This window comes from Protopterus annectens, chromosome 15.part0, assembly GCF_019279795.1.
Source record: "Protopterus annectens isolate FY-2018-M chromosome 15.part0, PAN1.0, whole genome shotgun sequence".
Lineage (NCBI taxonomy): Eukaryota > Metazoa > Chordata > Ceratodontiformes > Protopteridae > Protopterus > Protopterus annectens.
Window position 1 is genome coordinate 28,594,559 of NC_056749.1, and position 26,628 is coordinate 28,621,186.

A 26,628-nucleotide genomic window follows, 5' to 3' on the forward strand; every position below is an offset into this window, starting at 1 on the left:
AATGTATACAATGAACATTGCAGGTGCAGTACAGAGAATAATCAAAGAGGTCATTCATTCATAACATAGTGCAAAATATACAGATACAATGAGTACAATACAAAATGTAGTTGCAATACATCATGAAGAAAAAGATGGCAGCTGAGTTATACAATATATTAGTATACAAGTAGTCATAAAGAAAAAGTAGGAGCTGAAATTATACAATATATTAGTAAAAGTAGTTTCCTTAATGATATTCTGAAGATGTGAGTAATAGTATAGAAGGACAAGGTAGGTTGTTATTAAGAAAAAGAACTTGATTACTGAGAAGAGGAGGGTAGGTTGAACCAAGTAAGAAGAGTTAGTTGATCAGTCAGGTTTAGTACAGGGGCACAACCAGTGTGTTCTGAGGAAAAGTTTCAATTTGGTTTTAAAGAGTGATATAGAGGAAAGAGAGGAAGGTTCATTAAGAAGAAGGTTCCAGGATTTTCCAACAGTATTAGGAAAAAGAGAGTCCCCAGCCCTGTTGTTTGATTTACAAATATTTACAAGAAGTTTATGTGATGATGGTAAGGTCTTTAGATTGTTGTAGGAGGTAATGAGGGTAGATAGTATAAGGGAATTGGTAGGTTGGTAAAGGGTTTTATGGGCAATGGTCAGTTGGTGGAATTTAAGCTGATTTTGTAATTCAAGCCATCCTAGCTGCTTTAGATTAAAACAACAGTGAGTTCTGAAAGGGTTACCTGTAGCAAATCTGGCTATGTTATTGCAGGAGTTTTCCATTTTATTAAGGTTGTTTTTAGAGAGATTAGTATATATGGGTGAGGAGGCGGCCACGGTGGTGCAGTGGTTAGCATTGTTGCCTCACAGCAAGAGGTTCTCCGGTTCGATCCTTGGCTGGGGTGCCTTCTGTGCGGAGTCTGCATGTCTTCCCTGTGGTCGCATGGGTTTCCTCTGGGTGCTCCGGTTTCCTCCCACATCCCAAAGACATGCTGCAGGTGGATTGGACACTCTAAACTGGCCCTAGGTGTGAGTCCATGCATGTGTGTGTGTGTGTGTGTGTGTGTGTGTGTGTGTGTGTGTGTGTGTGTGTGTGTGTGTGTGTGTGTGCCTTCTGTGGAAGGTTGGGTGCCGGGCTGGCAACTCAACACTGTAAAACTCCACTGCCAATCATGAGCAGACAGGTGATCCACTGTGACAACCCCTAACAGGGAAAAGCCGAAAGAAGAAGAAGTATATATGGGTGAGGCATAGAGGAGAGTAAAAATTAGATGGGTGTGAGCAATAGTGATTCTAGCTGCAGGAGAGAGGAAGGGTTTGATCCTGTAGAGAGAGTCTAGTTTTCTATTAACAGATTTTAGAGTATTGTTAATATGGGTCTCGAAGTTAAGTTTTTATCTATGGTGATACCTAATAGTTTGGTAGTGGGATCTGGGGATATGAGAGTACCATTATTGGATGTTACTGTGAAGTCTATTATGGAGGACTTACAAGTAGGAGTAAAAAGAAGGAGTTTAGTTTTTTTGGGGTTCAGAAGGAGACAGCGCTGTGTAAACCATTGTTCAACTGTGTTAAACACATTTTGGGTAAGGGAGTGAAGTTCAGATATAGATGTGGCTGAGCATATAAGTGTGGAATCATCTGCATGTTGTATGCATGTAGCTTGGTGGATTGCTAGGTGAAGGGGGATAATATGGGATACTTTCCAGATTTTAGGGATGTGTCCTTCACTGATGGTTCTATTGATGAGAATGGAAATTGGATAGGTGATTGATTTGGCTGCCTTTTATAGATATTCAGCAGGTAGTTCGTTTTAGATTTATTGATGACCTAATTTTCATCTGTTATGGTGACCGGGATACATCAGATAATTTAATTGATGAATTAAATAGCAACAGATTTGGCATAAAATTCAGTGATATACAGCAGGGAAATCAGGTTAATTTTTTAGATATCTCGCTTAAGGGCAATAATGGCTTTCCCATATATACCAGTATTCATAGAAAATTTGATGAAATAAGCTGGAAAATGTGGGGAGATAGTTGTCACCCCCCCATACATTGTCAGCTATCCCCTATGGGGAATTTCTCAGAATAAAAAGACTTAATTCTGATATTAATATGGCTTATAGTGAGGCTTATAAAGTGGCCAAGATATTCAAAGTTAGAGGGTATAACCCAGATAACGTAGAAAATAGTTTATATAGAGCCTTTAAACATAGTAAAGGCACTATTAGACAAAATAACTATGAAGGTAGTAACAAATATAACACTGACCAGGAGAGAATGTTTTTTGTTACAAAGTACACCAACTTCTCTACAATTGGTAATAAAATGATTATGGAATATTGGAACTTTATTAAGAAAGATGTAGCATCATTAAAAATATAAAATTAATGACATCATACAAAAAAGGGAAAAGTATACAGGATTTTTGATACACAGTATTTATAAAAAGCCCTGTATTAATGGATTAAATGTTGTGCAGAATTTGGGAACATTCCCTTGTGGAAAGTGCTCTATATGCAAATATGTTGTGAATGAGGTGAATAAAATAAATGGTAAAATCTTCACTACAAAAGCTAAATATACATGTATGAGCAAGGGTGTTGTTTATGTTATATTTTGTGATTGTAATAAATATTATATTGGAGAAACAAAAAGAATGTTAGCAGACAGGATTAAAGAACATATCAGAGATGTTAAAAATAATAAAATCACTAGTCCTATTGCTGAACATTTTAATTCTGTACATCATGGAAATATTGAAAATATAAAAGTGTCTATTTTGGAACATGTTCCATTATATTATAATGATGTTGATAGGCAAAAAAATATGTTAAGACAAAAGGAATGCATTCTGATTATGAAATTTGGGACTTTGCAACCACATGGAATGAACAGAGAATGTAACTGGCAATGTCTTGTTTAAGACTATGACTTTAAATACATTTAGGATGTGATTTGATTGTTTAATTATATAATTGATTAATTACTTGTTTTTTGTATATATTGCAAGTGTTTTATGAGTTTTACTGTTTTTCTCTGTAAAGGCTGTTGGCCGAGGCGCTAGAGAAAGGACTTGTTCAACGAAATAAATTTTTATTGGAAGGTAGAGCTGGGACTCACTGTTGGTCTTTGTTGTTTATATATATATTTCTTGCCTACTGTTGTTCAATTATGACAAGTGAGTCCATGTGCTCCTTTCCCAGAATATTTAGAGAGACTGGTATGGAAATGTTTAATCGGAATGGAGAAAATATTAACCGCTCCAGTAATTTGCCTAATGACACCGGTACATCAACTGTAAAGAATACAGCACCAGAAGCCATAGGAGATTCAGGCTTTGGTATCATAAAGAAATGGGAAAATTCAAGGAAAAGAACGACTACAAATCCTTTTGCTATGGTAGGCAAAAAGAATATTATTTCTGATAATCCAGATGTACAGGACTTGTGTTCTAAACTTGAAAGATTGATTTTTAAAGAAACATCTACTTTCTACAATATTGGTAGCCTTGAAAGATATATTGAACTGGATATAACACCTAGAGGGCTAAGGTCTATTAAGAATCCATCTACACCATTTGACCTTACCAATGAAGTAGAAGTTAAATTTCATGAACGATGGATAGCAGCTGCACATCGGTGTAGTTTAGAATGGGTGTCAATTCTGATTGAAAGAGACAACATGAAAAAAGACAAACTTTTAGTGGAAACTAAACAAGTTTGTGAACAGCTGGTAAATATTACATCGAATTCTACACTGGAAAATTTTCTTTCAGGTATTAATACTAAATTAAGTAGTTATGAAAAAGATCTAGTAGAAAGAAAAAAATCCAAATTAACCAGAGATATTCGAGACTACGAACACAAGAGGGCGTTCGTGTTTCCTAGCTTCCAGAGAAATAGGAGAAAGAGTGTCTCTTTTCAAAAAGGAAATTCGGCCTCAGAAAAACATGCCAGCAAGAACTTCCTGTCTGGCGAGAGTGGGGCGTCTTCGTGGGAAGAAGATGATAGAGAAACCTTTCCTGGACTACCAGTTGCAGCAAACCCAGAAGCACTCCACAAAACTTATTCAGAATCGAACGGATATCATGCCAATACCAGGAAAAGGGGTTGGAACAACACAGAACGCCAGAGAGACTCGGGCAATGGACAACATAAGAAAGGTAGATGGACATAATTTACATAGTAATTATGTTGTTAACTTGTCGAGTTACAAACTAGACAAGATAGAACTATCTGTTCTAGAGAAGGGTTTAAAATTTGTACCCACTTGCATACCTAAAAAATATGAGGTTAAAACTGAATTATTTCAGCTATGTCGAAAAATGCATTTAAAGGAATATTTCTTTAGATTAAATAAAACGACTGAGTCTGATGTTAACTATGATACTTTATTTTCACTAGATAGTGAAATGGAAAGTGAAGAAAGTTTTTACTCATGTGTATCAGGTAGTGAAGAGGAAAATAATGCTTATGATTTATTAAGCACACATATGCTTAAAGATAACAACTATTTTCTACCCCCATGTAAAAATTCTAACATATTACGATTTGAATCATTGTTAAATACAATGTTGGAAAAGGAAATAGAAGATTTTGTGAATAAAAAGCATATTTATAACCTGACAAAAGTGGAATGGGAAAAACTGCAACAATTGAGTAGAAACCACAATATAGTTTTTAAACAAGCAGATAAGGGGGGAAAACTTGTGATATTAAATTCTTGTGACTATTATGGTATGTGCATGCAACATTTAGATAACAACACTGTATATTGCAAAACCAATATTAGCCAGTTACGGAAGGCAGAAAAGGATTTTGAGATACTATTACAGAAAGGTGTGAGATTACACTATCTGAGTCAAATGGATATAAATAGAAAAATAAATATTAAGAACAGAAAAATTGCAAAATTCTTTTGCCTACCCAAAATTCATAAAGATCTAAACCGACCACCTGGTCGGCCCATTGTGTCAGCTTTTGGCTATTTCACTTATAATCTTTGTATCATGTTACATGAAATACTGATAAAGAAAGTTTTGCTGTTACCTTCCTATATACAGGACTCATATGATTTTTTAGGGAAGATAAAAGATATCCACTGGTGCGAAAACATGTACTTTATTACGGTGGATGTAGTGAGTCTCTACACCAATATTTCACATACTTTGGGCTTAGAAGCTATAAAATTCTTCTTGAATGATAGCCCTAAAACATACTATATTTTGGAATTGGTGGAATTTTGTTTAATGAATAATTTTTTTGAATTTAATGGCACGCTTTATAGACAAGTTACAGGTACTGCTATGGGGGCGGCGTTTGCGCCAGCCTATGCTAACCTGTTTATGGGGTTATTTGAAAATGAACATCTTTATAGGTTGCCTTTTTTCAAAAAGAATGTTCTAAAGTATTTTAGATTTATTGATGACCTAATTTTCATCTGTTATGGTGACCGGGATACATCAGATAATTTCATTGATGAATTAAATAGCAACAGATTTGGCATAAAATTCAGTGATATACAGCAGGGAAATCAGGTTAATTTTTTAGATATCTCGCTTAAGGGCAATAATGGCTTTCCCATATATACCAGTATTCATAGAAAATTTGATGAAATAAGCTGGAAAATGTGGGGAGATAGTTGTCACCCCCCCATACATTGTCAGCTATCCCCTATGGGGAATTTCTCAGAATAAAAAGACTTAATTCTGATATTAATATGGCTTATAGTGAGGCTTATAAAGTGGCCAAGATATTCAAAGTTAGAGGGTATAACCCAGATAACGTAGAAAATAGTTTATATAGAGCCTTTAAACATAGTAAAGGCACTATTAGACAAAATAACTATGAAGGTAGTAACAAATATAACACTGACCAGGAGAGAATGTTTTTTGTTACAAAGTACACCAACTTCTCTACAATTGGTAATAAAATGATTATGGAATATTGGAACTTTATTAAGAAAGATGTAGCATCATTAAAAAATATAAAATTAATGACATCATACAAAAAAGGGAAAAGTATACAGGATTTTTTGATACACAGTATTTATAAAAAGCCCTGTATTAATGGATTAAATGTTGTGCAGAATTTGGGAACATTCCCTTGTGGAAAGTGCTCTATATGCAAATATGTTGTGAATGAGGTGAATAAAATAAATGGTAAAATCTTCACTACAAAAGCTAAATATACATGTATGAGCAAGGGTGTTGTTTATGTTATATTTTGTGATTGTAATAAATATTATATTGGAGAAACAAAAAGAATGTTAGCAGACAGGATTAAAGAACATATCAGAGATGTTAAAAATAATAAAATCACTAGTCCTATTGCTGAACATTTTAATTCTGTACATCATGGAAATATTGAAAATATAAAAGTGTCTATTTTGGAACATGTTCCATTATATTATAATGATGTTGATAGGCAAAAAAATATGTTAAGACAAAAGGAATGCATTCTGATTATGAAATTTGGGACTTTGCAACCACATGGAATGAACAGAGAATGTAACTGGCAATGTCTTGTTTAAGACTATGACTTTAAATACATTTAGTATGTGATTTGATTGTTTAATTATATAATTGATTAATTACTTGTTTTTTGTATATATTGCAAGTGTTTTATGAGTTTTACTGTTTTACTCTGTAAAGGCTGTTGGCCGAGGCGCTAGAGAAAGGACTTGTTCAACGAAATAAATTTTTATTGGAAGGTAGAGCTGGGACTCACTGTTGGTCTTTGTTGTTTATATATATATTTCTTGCCTACTGTTGTTCAATTAAGAATATATGTTGTTGGGACTGGTTGCAAGAGAAATGGAGGGGATGGGTTAGAGTTGGATATAGTTAAGTTCTGAGTAGATAACTGACTGGTAAGTGTTTGAAAGGCCTCAGTGAAAAAGGTATTAAAGGCATTAGCAGTCTGCTTGGGATTCTCCTGGTCTGTGCCTTGTGGGTTTGGTGTGATGGATTGACCTGGGTGTAATAACTGATTAATACTCGCCCAGAACTTTTATGGTTTATTATGGTGAGTCTGCTGGAATTGTAGGTAGTAGATTATTTTGTCAGACAGTATAGCTTTTTTAGTTTCATTTCTCAGCTGTCTGAAGTTTTATTGGTCTACTGGGTCTTTATTTAAAAGAGATTTATTTCAGTATTTATTTCTGAGATGGATTTTTTGCCTGGTTTCTTTTGAGAGCCATGGGGCAGATTTAGTTCTCATTCTAATAGAGCTGGTTGGTGCATGGTGGTCTAGTATGGCTAGGAAGTTAGAATTAAAGTAATTAACAGCTTCCTTCAGTGTGAGGTATTTTAAGGGAGACCAGTTACATGCTCTTAGTTCTCTCTGGAAGAGATCAGGGTTGACGTTTTTCTTGGTTCTAATTGTCCTAGATATGGCTGGATTAGGTAGACTGGATTTAAGCCTGATGATGTAGGTTAGTGAGTGGTCACTTACATCATCAGGGAGGGTTCCAGCTTTATATGTCTGGGGATTATTATTTATGAGTCCAATCTAACGTACTTTCTTTCTTATTAGGCTTGTTTATCCTGGTAGGGGAGGTAATGGTTTGAGAAAAACCAAAAAGGTTAATATGGCTGGTAGGATAGCTATTGCTACAACACATCCAATCAATGTTAAAATCACCTAGGATTATGGATTCTTGGGGTACATTTTGGGATAACCAACAAAGGATATTTTCTATCGTGGCAATGTTATTACCAGGAGGAAGATAGATACAGATAATATAGATGGATTTGAATGTGTTAAGTTTAGGCTTGGTAATAAGAATTTCAGCAGTGGAGTCTTGAGGTGGTTTATAGTCGTAGGTAGTAATCTATAACCCAGATTTAAATAGGATAGCTACATCACCACCCGTTTTGGTTGCACAGTCAAGTCACAAAATATTATAACCAGGTGGGATGACTTCATTGTCTTTAGTTACAGGTTTTAACCAAGTTTCTGTTAAACAAAGAATGTCAAAGAAGTAGACTTCCAAGAGAGCATGGAGTTGTGCAACTTTGTTATTAATGCTATGTATGCTGAGGTGAACTAATAAGAGTGAGTTAGGTGGTTTGGTAAGGGAATGTATAGTAGAGGGGTTGGGATTGAGGAGTTCAGTGGTAGTAGCAGTTGTTGGGCCTGGGTTTGGGTGAATGTCTCAATCTTTTAAAAAGAAGAGTAGTGTTTGAAGTCTAGGATTTGGGAATTTACTACATAGAGGTAGAGATTTTCTGGGATTGGGAGAGACAGATCTAATGTGGGGTATCCTATGGTATTTTGCTAGTACATAGCTGGGTGTAGATGTTATGTTAACATGGTTAATGAAAATAGGTAGAGAAGGAGAGGTAGATAGCTTATTGAGGTAAAGAAGGTGTGGATATAATGGGTGTTCATAGGAGGTTAGCAGGTAAGCTAAAGTTAGAGGAGGTAGAAGTGTAAGTATGAGTAACCTCTGTAAGAGGGCTGGGGTGGGTAGCTTATATATCTGGAAGGGTAAGTTGTTAGGTTGCTGTTATAGGCTCGGAGGTATACTAGATGTGGAAAGGAATAGGTGGAGGGTGTGGTAGGAAAGATAGGGAGTGGTAAGAGAAAGGAGGGAATTGGAGTTAAATGGCCAGTGGTGAAGGGTTTGTGATTGGTGGAAGAGGGAAGGGGTATTGTTAGATGGTATAAGAGTAGGACACCTGGGGGTGGGTGAGATTTGGGGGTAGGGTAGGGGAGCGGAGTGAGCCCGCAGGGCGAACGGAGCGAGTAGAAACAAGGGAAGGAGAAGCTAGAGAAGAAACTATCAGCAATGCTAGTAACTGAGGGAAAGTTAGGCGAGTCAGGAGTGGGAAAGATCAGGGATAAAACAGAAGTCTATGAGAAAGACAGTTGAAATAAAGGGTAAGTGAAAAAATAAGAGCAGGTCTAGGACTTCAGAGATGTAGTGTAATTACAGAAGAAATACAGCGGGATAAGCAGGAGATAAAGAATGGGATAAGGGTGCCACCTAGTGGGTAGATCTAGTATTGCAGGTAAGTATGTAAAGGAGCTAGCTGGTTTAAAACTAGGGAAGAAGTGATAGCTAGTAAAGGGGGTTATTATAAAGTAGAAGAGGTTTGTTGGATACAGGGTAGATAGGAGGGGGTAAAAGCTGCTGGCTGTTCAGGCTCGTAGCGTACTTTAGAACCTCTGAAGCAATAGTAGATGGTAGTCAGCTTTACAAGCATGACTTAGACAACCACATACTTTCTTGCTTCCTTGAGAGAGGGTGCAGGAAAAATAAGGTTGTTAGATGAGACCGCGGGTATTTCGATAGGGTCCTTTGTCACAAGGTAGGTAGGTTCTTAGAGACTATATCAGAAACAGCACAATGGGGAGCAGGGTACTTTAGGGAGAAAGAGAGACAAACGTGGAGGAGAGAAAAAAAGAGTTCGCACATAGCAGGTAGTTATGACAATTAAACAAACAAAAAAGCTTTACATGAAGACTCAATTAATAAAGTATCTTCTATTCATGCCCTTATTTTTGAAAGAAGCTATTGGATCACTTTTAAGCTAGTAGGACTGTGACATTATAAAGTAGTCTAAACTACCATTTAGAGGAACTCTGAATCAGGTTTACTGAAATTGGGAGCAAGCAAATACAAAAACATAAGCTTCTAATATCCAAATATAAACTATAGCAGCAAAAATAAAAAAATAACTGGAAAGCTACATTAGAGAGAAATTACTGTACTACTCCATGCAGGGACAGTGAGTTTACAGTGTGGAATACGACACTGAAAAAAGAAAAATAATACAATCACTTACTAGAGATGCTACACCTGGAGGGCTTTTAGCTGCAATTAGAGCAAATATGGCATACAGGGTTTTTAAAACCTTTGGTGTGTTGTACCTGAGCAATCACTTGGGGGTGGGGGAAGGGAGGGAAACCTTCAACTGGAATTTAAAGTAGCAGGGGAGAATCCAAGGGACTCTGCTAAACCTAGCTAATTATCAAGGACAGCCAAGGAAATAAGGTAAACATACAGGCACCCTTGTTCAAGAACTGGAAGGTTTCTCCACGTAAAGCTATGTGTAGGAATACAGCACAGGTGGAAGTTGTATGCTGCTTACTAGTCTGCAATGGCAGATTTTATTCTCTTTTATATTTGTATTCCCCTTTGCTCATTGTTTGCTGCACACAATGTAGCTAAAGATAAAAGCAGCCGGAGACTTTGCACCTCTGTTTGGTGTTTAGTGAAGAACAAGTACTGAGAAGGAGGGACTGAAGGCTATGACTATTGAGAGGGGATAAATACCTTCACATATAACAAATTATCAACAGTGAAACAGAATGAAAGGGGTGGGGGTGGGCTACGAGGAAGAAGGTTTGCAGCTATTGCCCCTGGGGTATACACTCTAGCTGACTGTAACAGATTTTAACAAGGCATAACAGTAGTTATAAAAGCTGGCACCTACACTACACAAGTGGCAACAACAAGGTTCCTGAGATCCAGAAATAAAAGAGGCCTTAGTAAATTCTGAGCATGAAATGGCCTAGTTCATAGATTCATTGGAGTCACCCCAATTGTCGGTAGTAAGATGAGTGAATTTCACACAGGTAAGGGTCTAAGGTGGTTAATACCAACTTCCTTTGTCCAGGACAGGCATGGGCACCACCCTAGAAGTGAATTTGTGGTCACCCATCCATTGATCTAGGTTACATTTGAAGAGGGTCAGGGTGGGGCTCTGTTTTTCAAGAATGTGAAGCTTATTCCAGAGAAGTGGCAGTCTCTGGGAGATGTATCTATCTCTCCAGAATGGCCTGTTCATGTCAGAGGCTAGGTTAAGATCTCTGGAGTGAGTGACTGTCTTGCAATTTGATTTAAAAATGTGTAGCATTTCCATCAGGTCCAGGTCAGAGTCTGCCCTGTAAGCCAAGCACAGGTCACCCCTCAACAACCTGTAGGAGACAGAGTATGGTGACATGGCTTGTGTAACTCTAATTTCTTGGTTATAAACCTCTGTGGTCTCTCCAGTTGTTGCAGGTATCTGGTGTGGTACATGCAAAAGGGAGCATTGTACTCAGTTATTGGTCTGATAAGAGCTAGGTATAATAGAATCATAAGATCCTTAGATCTAGAAGCAATGTCTTTACTTATAAGAGGTGGCACATAGAAGGATTTCCTTACTACTGTGGATACGTGGTGTTCAAAGTTCAGAGTCCTATCAACCTGAGTACCCAGATCACATACCACTAGGTCAACACTTAGGGGAGTGCTGTCTATAATGTAATTAACAGGGATGTCAGCTTTCCCAAAGAGAATAATAATGCATTTCTTGCATTTAGCTTTAATCTGTGGCTTTGGCACCAATAATTTGTCTGTGTTAACCCTGACTGCAATACATACTTCTCAAACTCTTAGCACATAAAATCTGGACAAAACCTAAAATAATGGGTGGCAAAGGCCACAAAATAGGGACAGATTTTACATATTGCTCTTATAGACTTAGAAAGTTGCTAGAATAACAGCATTTGTCTTTGCATGCATTTTCTGAAGGAATGAAGTCTGAAACTGAAACGTATGACATTATTTAGTTATTTCAGTCCTCACTGATTTGCCAGAAAACCACAGATTTTATGTGTAATAGGCCAAAAATATGAGGCAAAAATCTGGACATTCTGTGAAAATCTGGACAGATGAGAGGCATGTTGCAGTATATTAATACTGTTGGGGGACTTAATGATTGCTCCCAATTTGCAATCATCATCAAACTCGGTCAGCCACAGAACGTCCAACTTTGCCTGGACTTCTGAGAAATACATTCCAAACAGTAAAGGGCCCAGCACAGAAGCCTGTGGTACACCAGTGGTGACTGGTCTTTTGCTAGAGGTGAAGTCATCCACTTTAACAGTATATGTCCTGTCAGTGGCTACCCATCTGGTAACATAGGGGTTAATTCCCAATTGGGAGATTTTCTCTATAATACCTGAGTGGGAGATTGTGTCAAATGCCTTGGCTAGCTCTTCCAGGGCCTTGATGACTTTCTTGAAGAAGTCAGTCATGTTTATCAGGCATGATCTACCTTTAACAAATCCAAACTGGGTCAGGTCCAGAGTTTGGAGACAACATATGCCCTTGTTAATAATAAAGTCCATAATAATTCTTTCCATGGCCTTGCAAATAAGACTAGTCAAGCTTAGGGGCCTATTGTTGGTGGTCCTCCTTTGTGCAGAGAATTTACTGCTGGAATATAGCCAGTTCTCAGGCTGTATTTAAACAGGAATCCAAGTAGGTCTGCTGGGTCATGTTTTAAGTTGTTTAAAAGGCAACCTGGGATGTTGTCTGGTCCAATTGATGCCATGTTTTTGGCCTTGGAGAGTGCCAAGATGACCTGCTCTCTGGAGATTACAGGCTGAAGAATGGTGCCAGGTATACTTTTGGGGATGACTGGTAGGGACAGGGGGGTGAAGTTTTTTCCATATCTGTCAGCTAGCACGTTGGCTATTACCTTTCATTGAGTATGGGTGGTGTCATCCACAACCAGTTCAGCACAAAGATGGGTATTCCGTTTTAGATTCTGGACATAGTCAAATAATGCCTTGTGATTATCCTTAGCTAGGGAGGCTATTTCTGCTTTATTATCAGCTTTGGAGGACTTAATAAGATCTCTAATTTGTTTATTTAAGCTACAGAGGGATTTCTTCCTCTGTTGAGAGAGTTTTCTCTTGTTCTTGGACATTAATTTCTTTCCCTTGTTGTATAGCCTGTTTATACTAGGGGTCTACCAAGGTGGCTTGTTTTTTTTTGGCAAGACCTGGTCTTAATCTGGTCAGGTACAGCTGATTCTATGCAATGGTTTAAGTGGTTATACAGGGCATTGGTGTACACCTCTGCATAGGAGTCCATGTTATCTGCATTTGAGGGGGCTTTGAAACTTCTTATGCCATCACTTAGTAGGAGGTAGTTTGTGTTAGAAAAGTTTCTAAGCATTTTCGAGTTTGATGGGGTATCTGGTCTTATAATTATGTCGAACAAAATTGATTTATCATCTGTTCTTACCCAGGAGGACATCATACAGAGGAGTGTGCAATGCTCTTCCATGTTAGTGAGCAGTATGTCCAGGACATATGAGTCTCTTGTGGGTGTGCTGACTAGCTGTTCCACAGCATTTGCACTGACAAAGTCCAAGAACCTCTGAGCCAGCATGTTTGTAGTCATGTATGTTTCCCAGCTGATGGTAGGATAATTAAAATTACCCATGAGTAAGGTGTTGGGCTGGATGGCAAGTCACCCCATTAAGTCTAGGTATGTGGCATGCTTTTCCTGTTTCATGGTTGGGACCTATAGCTGGCTATGATGTGGTAGGGGGCTTTGCCTATAGTTAATTGGACTCCTAGCATTAAGCAGCAGTAACTTGAGTTTATCTAGAGAAGATTTTGTTATTTTGGGAGGTTGGTTATTTTGACACTGCCTAAAAAAGGCACAACAGGGGTGGCTAATGCCTTTGCCAGTATTCAAAAGCATTGAGGAGACATGTGCAGACCATCTCTAGCAAAGCAGAATGGCCTGTCAACCATGTCTTCCCAGGCTGACAGATATTGGATCCCCTGGGACTGACACCAGAAGCTAAGCCAATTGTTAAAGTCAATCATTTTTTCTTTGCATTGTGGCATCATCCTTGGAGAAGGTAGAATGCTGCATAAGGCTAGGCTTATACCTGCCTGTGACACATAATCTGAGAGCTCAGTCAAGTCTCTCTTCATATAGTCCAATGAAGTATGTCTCAAGTCATTCACCCCCACGTGGACTGACAGAGTTATACTGGCACTTGTGGTTGAGTGACTTCAGTGCTTAAGTGACTTGATCCTGGCAACTGACAGGCAGCTAACCTTAATCTGTTCCTTATCTATCCTGGTGAGGGGAACATCCATGTGTCTTACAATGGTATCACCTATGACCAATATATTAGGTTTTGTGGTGTTACGCTTTATGGGCTTATTTGTTGAGACACTGGTGAGTGTGTGTGTGTGTGTGTGTGTGTGTGTGTGTGTGTGTGTGTGTGTGTGTGTGTGTGTGTGTGTGTGTGTGTGTGTATGTGTGTGTGTGTGTGTGTGTGCTGACAACTTCTTTGGCATTCAATTTGTCATTATGTGAGAGTCTTGCTTCCAATTTTATAGTGTAACTACATCTCTCACATAAAGTATCTGTTTGTTTCAAGAGTAAGTGCTTGTCAGTATACATTAGACAAATGCTACATTCTTTTTAGGATGCCCATGTCTACCAAGTTGGCCAGAGATGATGGAAAACTGCCTGTCTATGATGGCAGGCTCTTACTGTATGTTTCATTAGGGAAGGGAATGGGTTATTCTGATAGAACTGTTCTGATAGCTCTGAGACTACAAGAGGAACCTATACTTTGTGTAGACTAAGGTTGATCAATAAGGCAATGTTGCTCCGTGTGCAACTGAGTTGTTCCTAGAGCAGCAGAAAAGCTTGGAAGGGTGTCACTGACAGCTGTTTAGGGAAAAACTGAGCTACTAGGCTTTTGCATCTATACAAGTCACTGCTAACTGCTGCTGTGCAAAGAGCAGCACCACATAAACGTAAGGCTTAAATACAAGCAAAAACAAACAAGTTTTAAGCTAACTACCAATCAGAAAAGCACACAATAATCCTTCCACCAGCAATCCCCAACTTGGACAGGTTAGATCAGCACACTTCTGCCACAAGGCTGCAGAAAAACACCTTCTTAATGTAGAATAGCTGGCTTGGAGCCAAAGTGTAACAAGACCACACAGACCACTTACAACAGTCTTTTAACTAACACATACAATTTAATGCAGTGCAATTAGCTGCTTCGAGCAGCAGCAGACAATACATTTTTTTAAACTGCTAAAGTACAGTCACAGTATATAAGAGAAGTGCAAGAAGATACTTAGAGCCCTCTTGTATGGTTCCCAGCTCAGATAGACCAGGTAAACAACTATTGCCACTAGATGGATAATCCCAGTCCTCCTAATGTAAAACACAGTAAAAAAATGTCCAGAGTGACATACTACCACAAACAAACATTAAAGATATGAAATGCTACCACAAGCAAACATAAAGATACAGGACAGCAGTGTGATTAAAACAGTTTATAAAAGTATGATTATTCAATAAAAGTATTTGCTTTTGTATAAATGGGCCACTCAGCTGTACAGAATTTATTAAGGCAGTAAAAACAAGATAAGCTGATTAATAAGCCCTCCAGCCAATAACACTACATGCAGAAATCTCAAGATTTTCCCCAACCTAAACAGACTAGGCTACCACCCAGTACACTAGATGGAAATTCACTGTCCTCTTGATGTAAAAACAAGTGCTTCCTAGAGTGAAAATGACATTACTTTATCCAACAGCTAGCAAGATAAAGAATTCACAGCAAGCAAATTAGTAGAACAGACTATGAGGCAAAATGCACTTTTTCAATATAAGCACAAGGAAAGGCAAACAAGTAATTCAAGATATCAACATCAGTGTAGAAAGGGAGGAGCTTATGCAGCTCAATTTATAATAGGGGTGGGCAGCTTATAATCACCAGGTTTAAAAAGCAGATCAACAAAGGGGGCAGTGGGTGAGAAAAACTAGCATGGAATCACCAGTAGTGCTTTAGTTTATGCAGGCTTGAAATCTTTTCAGCAAAAGACAGAGTTCCAGAAATTCACTGTCAAACCTCTTAGAGCAAGACATCTGGACAAAGAAACCATAAAAGTAGAAAACAGGCCTAAAATATGGATACATTTTAAATATTGTTCTTACAAACTTAGAAATTTGATAGAATAACAGGTTTTGCATTAGCATGAATTTTCTGAAGGGTCTGAAATCTGAAAATCAAATCTCTATCATTATTTTCTAACTTCAATCTTTAATGATTTGCCATTTATTTGCCAGAAAAACTAAAATTTAGAAAACTAGACAAAAAATCTGTACATTCTGAGAAAATCTGTACAGTTGAGAGGTATGTTTACTGTGTATATAAGTATCACTTACACAATTTAACTAATGAAAAAACACATGAAATGTGAAGCCTGGCTAACTTGTGTCTATCTCTCATGTAGAAAAAAAACAGGCCAGGAAGATTTCTTAATACAGACAACAACATGGAGCAGGTAAAACAGAAAGCAGCTTTATCCCTCACAGACAAGACACTATAGGTTTACTTTTTACCCTATATATTGGGGACAGCACCAAAGAAATCAAAGTGGCAGACTGCATTAAGCTATGTGAACTCAATAATACAGAAATAGCAGACTGAAGATAAGTACAGGAAACAAACAGCTTATCAATAAAGATAAAGAAAAACAGGCAGATAACTATGGAAAAGAGGCTAAGAGGAGAAAGACAGTGAGAAGAAGGCCAATGTAGGGGGTAAAGAGGCAGAGTTCATGCAAAAGGAAGGTGATTTCATAAATAAACAAAAGAGGAGATGGTTGTTGTCAGAAGTTTGAGATCACTAGTAAAAAGGCTACAAAACTAGTAAGAAAAACAAAGACAAATGTAAGGAAAATGCAACAGAAAGACTAAAGAGATAAGATGAAGGAGCATGGATGTTTACAAGAGTACCCTATGTACACTATAGCACAGGTATAATAAGATAACAGGAAGTAGCAAGGATTTCAGCAAGCGTACGCTATGCACACTATAACATAGGTTAATACAATAAGAGGAAAGAGCAAGGATATCGGTAAGCATACACTACGTACACCATAGGATAGGTTAATAAGATAAGAGGAAGGAGCAAGCATGTAGCATAGGTATAATAAAAAAAGAGGAAAGCACAAGAATGTCGGCAAGTATATGTTATGTACAGTATAGCATAGGTATAATAAGATAAGAGGAAAGAGCAAGGATGTCCACAAGTGTAAGCTATATACACTGTAGCATAGGCATAATAAGATAAGAGGAAGGAGCAAGGATGTTGGCAAGCATACGTCATGCACACTATAGCACAGATATAATAATCCAGTCGGGGCGGTAGCAGACACAGTTAAAAAAATATATATATTGATCACAAATAGTACAAACAGTACCAAAGAATGTCCTGCTCCTCCTTCCCACAAAGGATCACCTGCATTCAGTCACAAGTGTTACTGAGGCACCTGCTAGCACCCTTGAGCAGTACATTCGGGTTCCTATCACGTGATTGAAAACTGTAAACGGCAAACGCATACTGAGCGAACCCGATTGGTTGAAACGTCATGGTCATAACATGGAAATCACCGTAGGGAATATTTTCCCTTTACTTCAATGCAGTGCGATCTCGGAGTAGGAATATTTAAGCAGCGGGTGGGGGGGGCTACAGCATTTAGGTAAGTATAGTTTTTTATTTTTATTTTTTTATTATATTTTCGAAATTTCAAACATCGCTCATATGGTGTCGACCATATGGTGTTCGATGTTTGAAACTTTCGAAAATATAATATAGACCGATATATTCAGTCACAAGTGTTAGTGAGGCACCCACTCACACCCCTGAGCAGTACATTGAGTCACAAGTGTTATTGAGGCACCCACTCACACCCTCGAGCGGCACATTCAGTCACAAGTGTTAGTGAGGCACCCACTCGCACTCTAGAGCAGTACATTCAGTCACAAGTGTTAGTGAGGCACCCACTCGCACCCTCAAGCAGTACATTCAGTCACAAGTGTTACTGAGGCACCCACTCGCACCCTCAAGCAGTACATTCAGTCACAAGTGTTAGTAAGGCACCCACTTGCACGCTTGAGCAGTACATTCAGTCACAAGTGTTACTGAGGCACCCACTCGCACTCCTGAGCAGCACATTCAGTCACAAGTGTTAGTGAGGCACCCACTCACACCCTCAAGCAGTACATTCAGTCGCAAGTGTTAGTGAGGCACCCACTCACACCCTCAAGCAGTACATTCAGTCACAAGTGTTAGTGAGGCACCCACTCGCACCCTCAAGCAGTACATTCAGTCACAAGTGTTAGTGAGGCACCCACTGCACCCTCAAGCAGTACATTCAGTCACAAGTGTTAGTGAGGCACCCACTCGCACCCTCAAGCAGTACATTCAGTCACAAGTGTTAGTGAGGCACCCACTCGCACCCTCAAGCAGTACATTCAGTCACAAGTGTTAGTGAGGCACCCACTCGCACCCTAGAGCAGTACATTCAGTCACAAGTGTTAGTGAGGCACCCACTCACACACTCAAGCAGTACATTCAGTCACAAGTGTTAGTGAGGCACCCACTCACACCCCTGAGTAGTACATTCAGTCACAAGTGTTAGTGAGGCACCCACTCACACCCTCGAGCGGCACATTCAGTCACAAGTGTTAGTGAGGCACCCACTCTCACTCTCAAGCAGTACTTTCAGTCACAAGTATTAGTGAGGCACCCACTCGCACCCTGGAGCAGTAATGAGCACTTAAGCAGCAGCTGCCATCTTTCCTGTAAGTCTTTTGTTTGATTTAATGTTATCTGTTGGAGAGGGGTGGGGGCTTTCAGAAATCAATGGGAGTGACTGACTTTTTGCATTAAAGAAAGAAGAGGGCAGCAGGCATAATATATAGCAAAGAACCTGTCTTCCTTGCATGCGACTATGCCAGTGCCCATTTAGTTATTGCCATTTGCTACCATGACTGCTGACTTCCAAGTTGCTTTTCCAGCAGTTCAATCCTCTCCACTTTTCTGATTTTCCTATTCTTCTGTTGCGACTTTGTGATTTTTGTCGGGGGTTATAATTTTGCTGCTGCTTGTCTCATAAGGATCAGAGTTTTGTCTGGCTGTTTTTGTTTTCTTGTTTTTTCTGCATCTGGGTGTGTGCAGAGTTGACCAGCATGTGAGAAAATTCATACAAGTAATTGAAGCACAGAAAAAGAGCTACAAAATTGCAGAAAACCAGCAGCGTAATCTTTTTTTTTTTTTAGAAAGATTGTTATGGAGCACCAAGATAAGCAGCTAGACAACCTAAGCACTCTCTTCGGACTTCTCTGTCTGACCCAGAATTGTCACCGTTTGTTTACTTTTCTATTGAGCACAAAGATGGTTAAGAAAAGTAGACAGTTCTAAACTGCCCCTAACTTCATAAAATATCTCGGATTTTGTTGCATATTCTCAGTCTGTTCCTCATAAAATTTGTGGTTTTCCGGCAAATCCTTGAGCACTGCAGCTACCAAATAATGATTTTTTTTCTACAGTAGCATTCACCTTGTACTGGTTATATTGTTAAAGGGTGGAATTTTTATAAATAACACAAGTCACCTCAAACAATGAATATACTGTATTATATGAAATTTTAATTAACTGTCCTGTTGACAGTATAAATACCTATGAACCTGTTTGAGTTCCAGACATCATATCCTTCACAAAATGCATATTAATGCAAAACCTGTCATACTAGCAACTCTCAAGTACAAAACTGGAATTGCTGGCTGGTTGTAACACTAACAAGAGTTGTGACTATATCAGAAGTCATTGGATGAGTTCAGTGATGTTGGCTTTTACACCTCAATATTTTTGGCTTTGTGTCTGATTCTTGCACTAAGATGTTGAGTTGAGAGGCGTGTGTGTGTGTGTGTGTGTGTGTGTGTGTGTGTGTGTGTGTGTGTGTGTGTGTGTGTGTGTGTGTGTGTGTGTGTGTGTGTGTGTGTGTGTGTGTGTGTGTGTGTGTGTGTGTGTGTGTGTGTGTGTGTGTGTGTGTGTGTGTGTGTGTGTGTGTGTGTGTGTGTGTGTGTGTGTGTGTGTGTGTGTGTGTGCGTGTGTGTGTGTGTGTGTGTGTGTGTGTGTGTGTGTGTGCGTGTGTGTGTGTGTGGTGGGTGTGTGTGTGCGCGCGCACGTGTGTGTGTGTGTGTGTGTGTGTGTGTGTGTGTGTGTGTGTATACGTATGTATGTATAAATAAAACAGAGAAAACAGTGGTTTTAAAACTTCTTTCATGACCTTGAGTCACAATCATTTCCAAAGATCATGAAACCCAGGTAATGTTTCAAAGCAACAAGTAGTTTATTCATCACAGACAATTGATCCTCAGTAACAAAAAATCAGAAAGGAGGAAAGTCACAGCAGAGCTGCAAAGATCAAAGGGGAGGAGAAGGAGCAGAGCGAGCTTAAGGAAAAGGCAGACATCCTTAGGGAAGGCTTCACTTCTCTCTCTGTCTTTACAAAGTAGAAGAAAAAGTGTCAGCCTACAGGATGGAGAATGAAGGACATCTGGCAGTTACATACCAAGGAAAGCTGTAGATGGACATTCGGGGACTTACGAGAAGACAAAGTGCATGTCCCTGATGGCATTCCTTGAGATCCTGAGGAACCTGGCAGGGGTACTTTCACATTCCCTTGTCAAAATGAGTGAGCCTGTCACTCAGCAGTGGCAATGGTGTACAGAAGAGGAACTTGAACTGACTCTGGGCAACACAGACCTGCAAACCTCAACTCAGTAGCAGGGAATGTCAAGGAGAAGATGCTGAGCGAAATGGAGAAAACAAAATGTAGAAGACGTACCAACACTGGTTTGTGGAAAAATAGATCATGTCAGTCCATCCTCATTCAGTTTTATGAAGGGGGTACATTTTAACTTGAAAACTGAAATGCAGTTGTTGTTATATACCTTGAATTTAACAAGACCTTTAATTCAGTTGCTCATATGAAACTGAAAGCAAACTGAAGGGACTTAGAGTAGGAGACAAGAGTGACTAAATGGGCAGAAAGGCAGAGAAGTAGGAAGCAAACACAAGTAGCTAAAGGAACCCTATCAAGAGAAAGATAAATGGCTACCAGAGATCCACTGGGGTGAGTCAGAGGACTAGTACCTGCCATCTTTGTACCACACATGAGAGGCACTGAGAGTAGGATTACCCAGTGTATGGATGGCACTAGGCTAAAAAAGACAGCAGAAGATGCAGACTGAGGTCTTGAAAGAGACACGAAGAGGCTGGTGAAGCAGGCTGGGAAGTATTGCCTACAGTTTAATGCAGGAAAGTATAAATTCTTTACCCCAAAAAAGAACACTTTTGGAAAAAAAATGTTAATATAATAGCAGAAAATGTCTTGATTTAATGCAACTCTACAACTGGCTGAAGTAACAGACATCATGGAATGTCTGCTACACTGACAAAAAATAAGAAGCTATACCCTTTGTGTTGTATTGGCAGAAGGAGCAGATGCCATGCGACTTTCATTGCCTTAACTAATGCAATAGAAGTCATGTGACCTCCATTGCTCTGATTGAAGCAAGAGAAGTCAAGTGACCTCCACTGCCCTGACTGAAACAGCAGGTGTGTGGCTGTTAATAAACTTGATGAAGCAGCAGATGTCATGTGGCCTCCAATTCATTGGCTGAAGCAGCAGATGTCATGTGACCTCCTGTTCACTGGCAAAAGCAACAAAGGTCATGTGACCTCCAATGCACTGGCTGAAACTGCGAAGGTCATGTGACCTCTAATGCACTTGCTGAAACTGCGGAGGTCATGTGACCTCCAATGCACTGTCTGAAGCAGCAGATGTCATCCCACTGATGGGGAATAAATATGCTGGGAGGCTGATGGTTGAGAGGCAGTGGGATATAAAGAAAGATAAAAAAAATCTTATCTTGGTCACTATTAATTGAAAAACTCAGAATGGTGAACATAAGTGGTATATGGTCTGATTTTTCCCAATGATGGCTTCATCTTCACATTTTTAATTAATCCTTCTGTGTTAATTAACATAAGATCAGTATGTTAACACAACATGTGGAAGTTACACCAACTGTTCAAAATTATACATTTTTATCACATCTGAAAGAAAAATGAAAACGTGACTTTGAATAATACATTCCCTAACTTACAAATGGGTAAAGTCTCTCACTGGTGCAATAGGTTTTGCAATCGATGTTGACTTAAGACAATGACTTTCCATAGAAAAAAATGGCTTCTGTAGGCTAGAGCAATTCTGACAGCTCCCCAAGGGTTTAAATCATTTAGAATCACACAATATTTTAGCTTTGTCTGATTCATGTTCCATGTACACAGAAAAGGAGACTTTAATAAAAAATATCATGCCACACTGACTGACATACCAGATGTTGCTTCTGCCCTATCATGTGAAAGGAAGCAGTGAGGTCACATGACTTCTGTTGTACCAGCACAAGTTACAGATATTCTTTTTTCCTTTTGTTCCGCATAGTTATTTATTGAAGTTTCAGAGCAATCCAGATATATTGTATTTAATAAAAAAAGTGGCAAGAAAGATCTAGCCTAACCAGAGTGTTCACTATGTAATACTTTAAACCTCCTGCTGTAGAGGTCCATAGACATACCTCTCAACCTCTTAGAGCAAGAAATCTGGACTAAACCATAAATAAAAGTGGGACAAAGGCCCAAAAATGGGGACAATTTTTAAATACCGCTCTTACATCATTAGAAAGTTGATAGAATAACAGGTTTTGCATTAGCAAGAATTTTCTGAAGGACATGAAGTCTGTGACTCAAATGTCTGTCATTATTTTATAAATGCAATCTGTAAAGATTTACCACTAATTTTCCTGAAAAACACAAGTATATGAAAAATAAGGTTGGGAGGGTGGCCTAATGGTTAAGGTGTTTGTCTTACAAACACAAACTGCAGGGTTTGAGCCTCACAAGGGATAATTGGCTAGGCTTAAAATAGCTTGCAAGCGCAGTTAGCCTACTACTAATCTATTAACCTAATCTATGAACCTATATGAGGCCAAAATCTGGACATTCTGCAAAAAATCTGAACAGTTGACAGGTATGGGCTGTATAAAAATGCACCCTTAAGAACATACCAGTGTTTCAGCTACATGGCTTCTGAATGCCTATGACCTTTCATTATCTTTATATTCAGCCCAATAAAGTAAAACCCCATAGCTGTAGACATGCATGTTTTGAACAGAATACACTCTGCAATAACCCCCCCCCCCAAAAAAAAAATAAAAACACTAACATTTCAAATACCTAAGTCTTTGGCTAGCTCACTACCTCAGCTTCTAAGCTTCTAACACTGTTTAGGAAAAATAAAATGAAATCCATCTCAGCTGTTTTGTGTGAAGAAAATCTCTCACTTTCTGTCATCCCACAAGGCAGGGCAGCAAAGGAAAAAGGACGGCCTCATTCAAGTAGATACGGGCTGCCTTTAATTGCTTCTGGATGCAGAAAGAATCTAGCATTACTGCAGACTGTCTCCAGCAATGTTCGCATGTCCAGTACTTGTGCTGTTAAACCAGAGCACCGTTATATACTGCTGGCAAAATCACCCTGTCTCCCAAAACCACAAAGGCCAAAGCTTCTCCTGAGCTCTTCTTAGATCTCTTATAAGCTGCTTAACACAGCAGCCTTCCATTACTTTGCAAATCAGCGCACCCTCACATACTTCAAGCTAAAACCTTAAATCTCTTCCATCTCCTATACCTATTCTTTAAACACCAACAAAAATGATTTCACTCCACTGATAACAGCTTCTCTGTGATAGCACTAGGCACCTGTGAATCTCTGCCAACAAACCTAAACAAATTATTCCTTCAGTAATTTCAGAGCTAACTTAAAAAGCTTCAAAAAATACCCATTTAAACAAGCAACCTACAGATACAAGAATAGACAAATGGTAAAGTAATACCAACATCTTTTATCGACTATTCCACATACTTTCAGAGAGTGTCTGTGTGTGGGAGAGTGAGTGAGGGAGTGAGGGTGAATGAATGAGTATATCCATGAGTGCCAGTGGGTGAGGGGTAATGTGTCTCATGTACACTGACTCTCTCTGTGTGTGGGAGAGTGAGTGAGTGAGGGTGTGAGGGTGAATGAATGAGTATCTCTGTGAGTGCAGTCGTGTGAGGGGTCTTGAGTCTCATGTACAATGAGTGGCCTTGTGTAGGGGAGAGTGAGTGACAGTGTGATGGTGACTGAATTAGTATGTCCGTGAGTGCAGTCAAGTGAGGGGTTGTGTGTCTCATGTATGGTGACACACAACACCTCACCCTACTGCATTCACAGACATACTCATTCATTCACCCTCAAATCATCACCTACTCTCCCACAGACAGACACATTCATCGTACATGAGACACATGACCCCTCACCCAAATGCACTCAAGGACATATTCATTCACCTTCACACTGTCACTCACTCTGCCACACACAGAGACAATGTGTGTGACAGAGGGAGTGAGGGTGCGAAGGAGAATGAATGAGTTTGTCCATGAGTGCAGTTAGGTGAGGAGTTGTGTGTCTCATGTACAGTGAGTGTGTCAGTGTGTAGAAGAGTGAGTGAAGATGTGAGGGTGAGTGAGTATGTCTGTGAGTGCAGTTTGGTGGGGGGTCAAGTGTCTTTTGTACGGTGAGTGTCTCTGTGTGTGGGAGAGTGAGTGAGGGTGTGAGGGTGAATGAATATGTCTGCGAGTGCAGTCATGTGAGGGGTCATGAGTCTCATGTACAGTGAGTGGCCTTATGTAGGGGACTGTGAGTGACAGTGTGATGGTGAATGAATTAGGATGTCCATGAGTGCAGTCAAATGAGGGGTTGTATGTCTCATGTATGGTGACACACAACCCCTCACCCTACTGCATTCACAGAAATATTCGTTCATTCACCCTCAGATCATCACTTACTCTCCCACACACAGACACACTCACCATACATGAGACATATGGCCCCTCACCCGACTGCACTCACGGACATACTCTTTCATTCACCTTCACACCGTCACTCACTCTGCCACACACAGAGACACTGTGTGTGAGAGAGGGAGTGAGGGTGTGAAGGAGAATGAATGAGTTTCTCAGTGAGTGCAGTTAGGTGAGGAGTCATGTCACTCATGTACTGTGAGTGTGTCGGTGTGTAGAAGAGTGAGTCAGGGTGTGAGGGTGAGTGAGTATGTCTGTGAGTGCAGTTGGGTGGGGGGTCGAGTGTCTTTTGCACAGTGAGTGTCTCTGTGTGTGGGAGAATGAGTGAGGGTGTGAGGGCAAATGAATGAGTATGTCCCTGAGTGCAGTCGGGTGAGTGAGTCTGTGTGTGGCAAAGTGAGTGACGGTGTGATGGTGAATGAATATGTCCTTGAGTGCAGTTAGGTGAGAGGTCACATGTCTCATATAATGTGAGTGCGTCTGTGTGTGGGAGTGTAAGTGACGATATGAGGGTGAATGAATGTGTATGTCCATGAGTGCAGTCAGGTGAGGGGTCATGTGTCTCATGTATGGTGAGTGAATCTTTGTGAGGGGGAGTGAGTGAGGTTGTGAGTGTGAATGAATGATTATGTCCATGAGTGCAGTCAGCTGAGGGGTCATCTATCTCCTGTACAGTGAGTGTGTATGTTTGTGGGAGAGTGAGTGAGGGTTTGAGGGTGAATGAATGAGTATTATGGTGCGTGCATTTGGGTGAGGAGTCATGTGTCTCATGTATGGTGAGTGAGTCTCTGTGTGTGGGAGAGTGAGTGTGTGAGGGTGAATGACTGAGTATGTCCTTGAGTGCAGTTGAGTGAGGTGTGATGTTTCTCATGTACTGTGAATGTATCTGTGTGTGGCAGAGTGAATGAGGGTGTGAGAGTAAATGAATGAGCATAACCTGGTGAGGAGTCATGTGTATAATGTATGGTGAGTATGTCTGTTTATGGGAGAGTGAATGAGGGTGTGAGAGTGAATGAATGAGCATAACCTGGTGAGGAGTCATGTGTATAATGTATGGTGAGTGTGTCTGTTTATGGGAGAGTGAATGAGGGTGTGAGAGTGAATGAATGAGCATAACCTGGTGAGGAGTCATGTGTATAATGTATGGTGAGTATGTCTGTTTATGGGAGAGTGAATGAGGGTGTGAGAGTGAATGAATGAGCATAACCTGGTGAGGAGTCATGTGTATAATGTATGGTGAGTGTGTCTGTTTATGGGAGAGTGAGTGAGGGTGTGAGAGTGAATGAATGAGCATAACCTGGTGAGGAGTCATGTGTATAATGTATGGTGAGTATGTCTGTTTATGGGAGAGTGAATGAGGGTGTGAGAGTGAATGAATGAGCATAACCTGGTGAGGAGTCATGTGTATAATGTATGGTGAGTGTGTCTGTTTATGGGAGAGTGAATGAGGGTGTGAGAGTGAATGAATGAGCATAACCTGGTGAGGAGTCATGTGTATAATGTATGGTGAGTATGTCTGTTTATGGGAGAGTGAATGAGGGTGTGAGAGTGAATGAATGAGCATAACCTGGTGAGGAGTCATGTGTATAATGTATGGTGAGTGTGTCTGTTTATGGGAGAGTGAATGAGGGTGTGAGAGTGAATGAATGAGCATAACCTGGTGAGGAGTCATGTGTATAATGTATGGTGAGTGTGTCTGTTTATGGGAGAGTGAATGAGGGTGTGAGAGTGAATGAATGAGCATAACCTGGTGAGGAGTCATGTGTATAATGTATGGTGAGTGTGTCTGTTTATGGGAGAGTGAATGAGGGTGTGAGAGTGAATGAATGAGCATAACCTGGTGAGGAGTCATGTGTATAATGTATGGTGAGTGTGTCTGTTTATGGGAGAGTGAATGAGGATGTGAGAGTGAATGAATGAGTATTGCCAAGAGTGCAGTTGAGTGAGGGGTCACAGAATGAGTGAGGGTGTGAGGGTGAATGAATGAGTTTGTCTGTGAGTGCAGTTGAGTGAGGGGTCATGTTTCTCATGTACTGTGAGTCTGTCT

At 39.7% G+C, this 26,628-nt stretch overlaps 1 protein-coding gene across 1 annotated transcript in view; it reads right to left on the reverse strand.

Annotated features, from left to right (window-relative positions):
• Positions 1 to 26,628, reverse strand: part of LOC122789780 — a 728,210-nt gene that overhangs the window by 278,086 nt on the left and 423,496 nt on the right. The window lies entirely within an intron of this gene.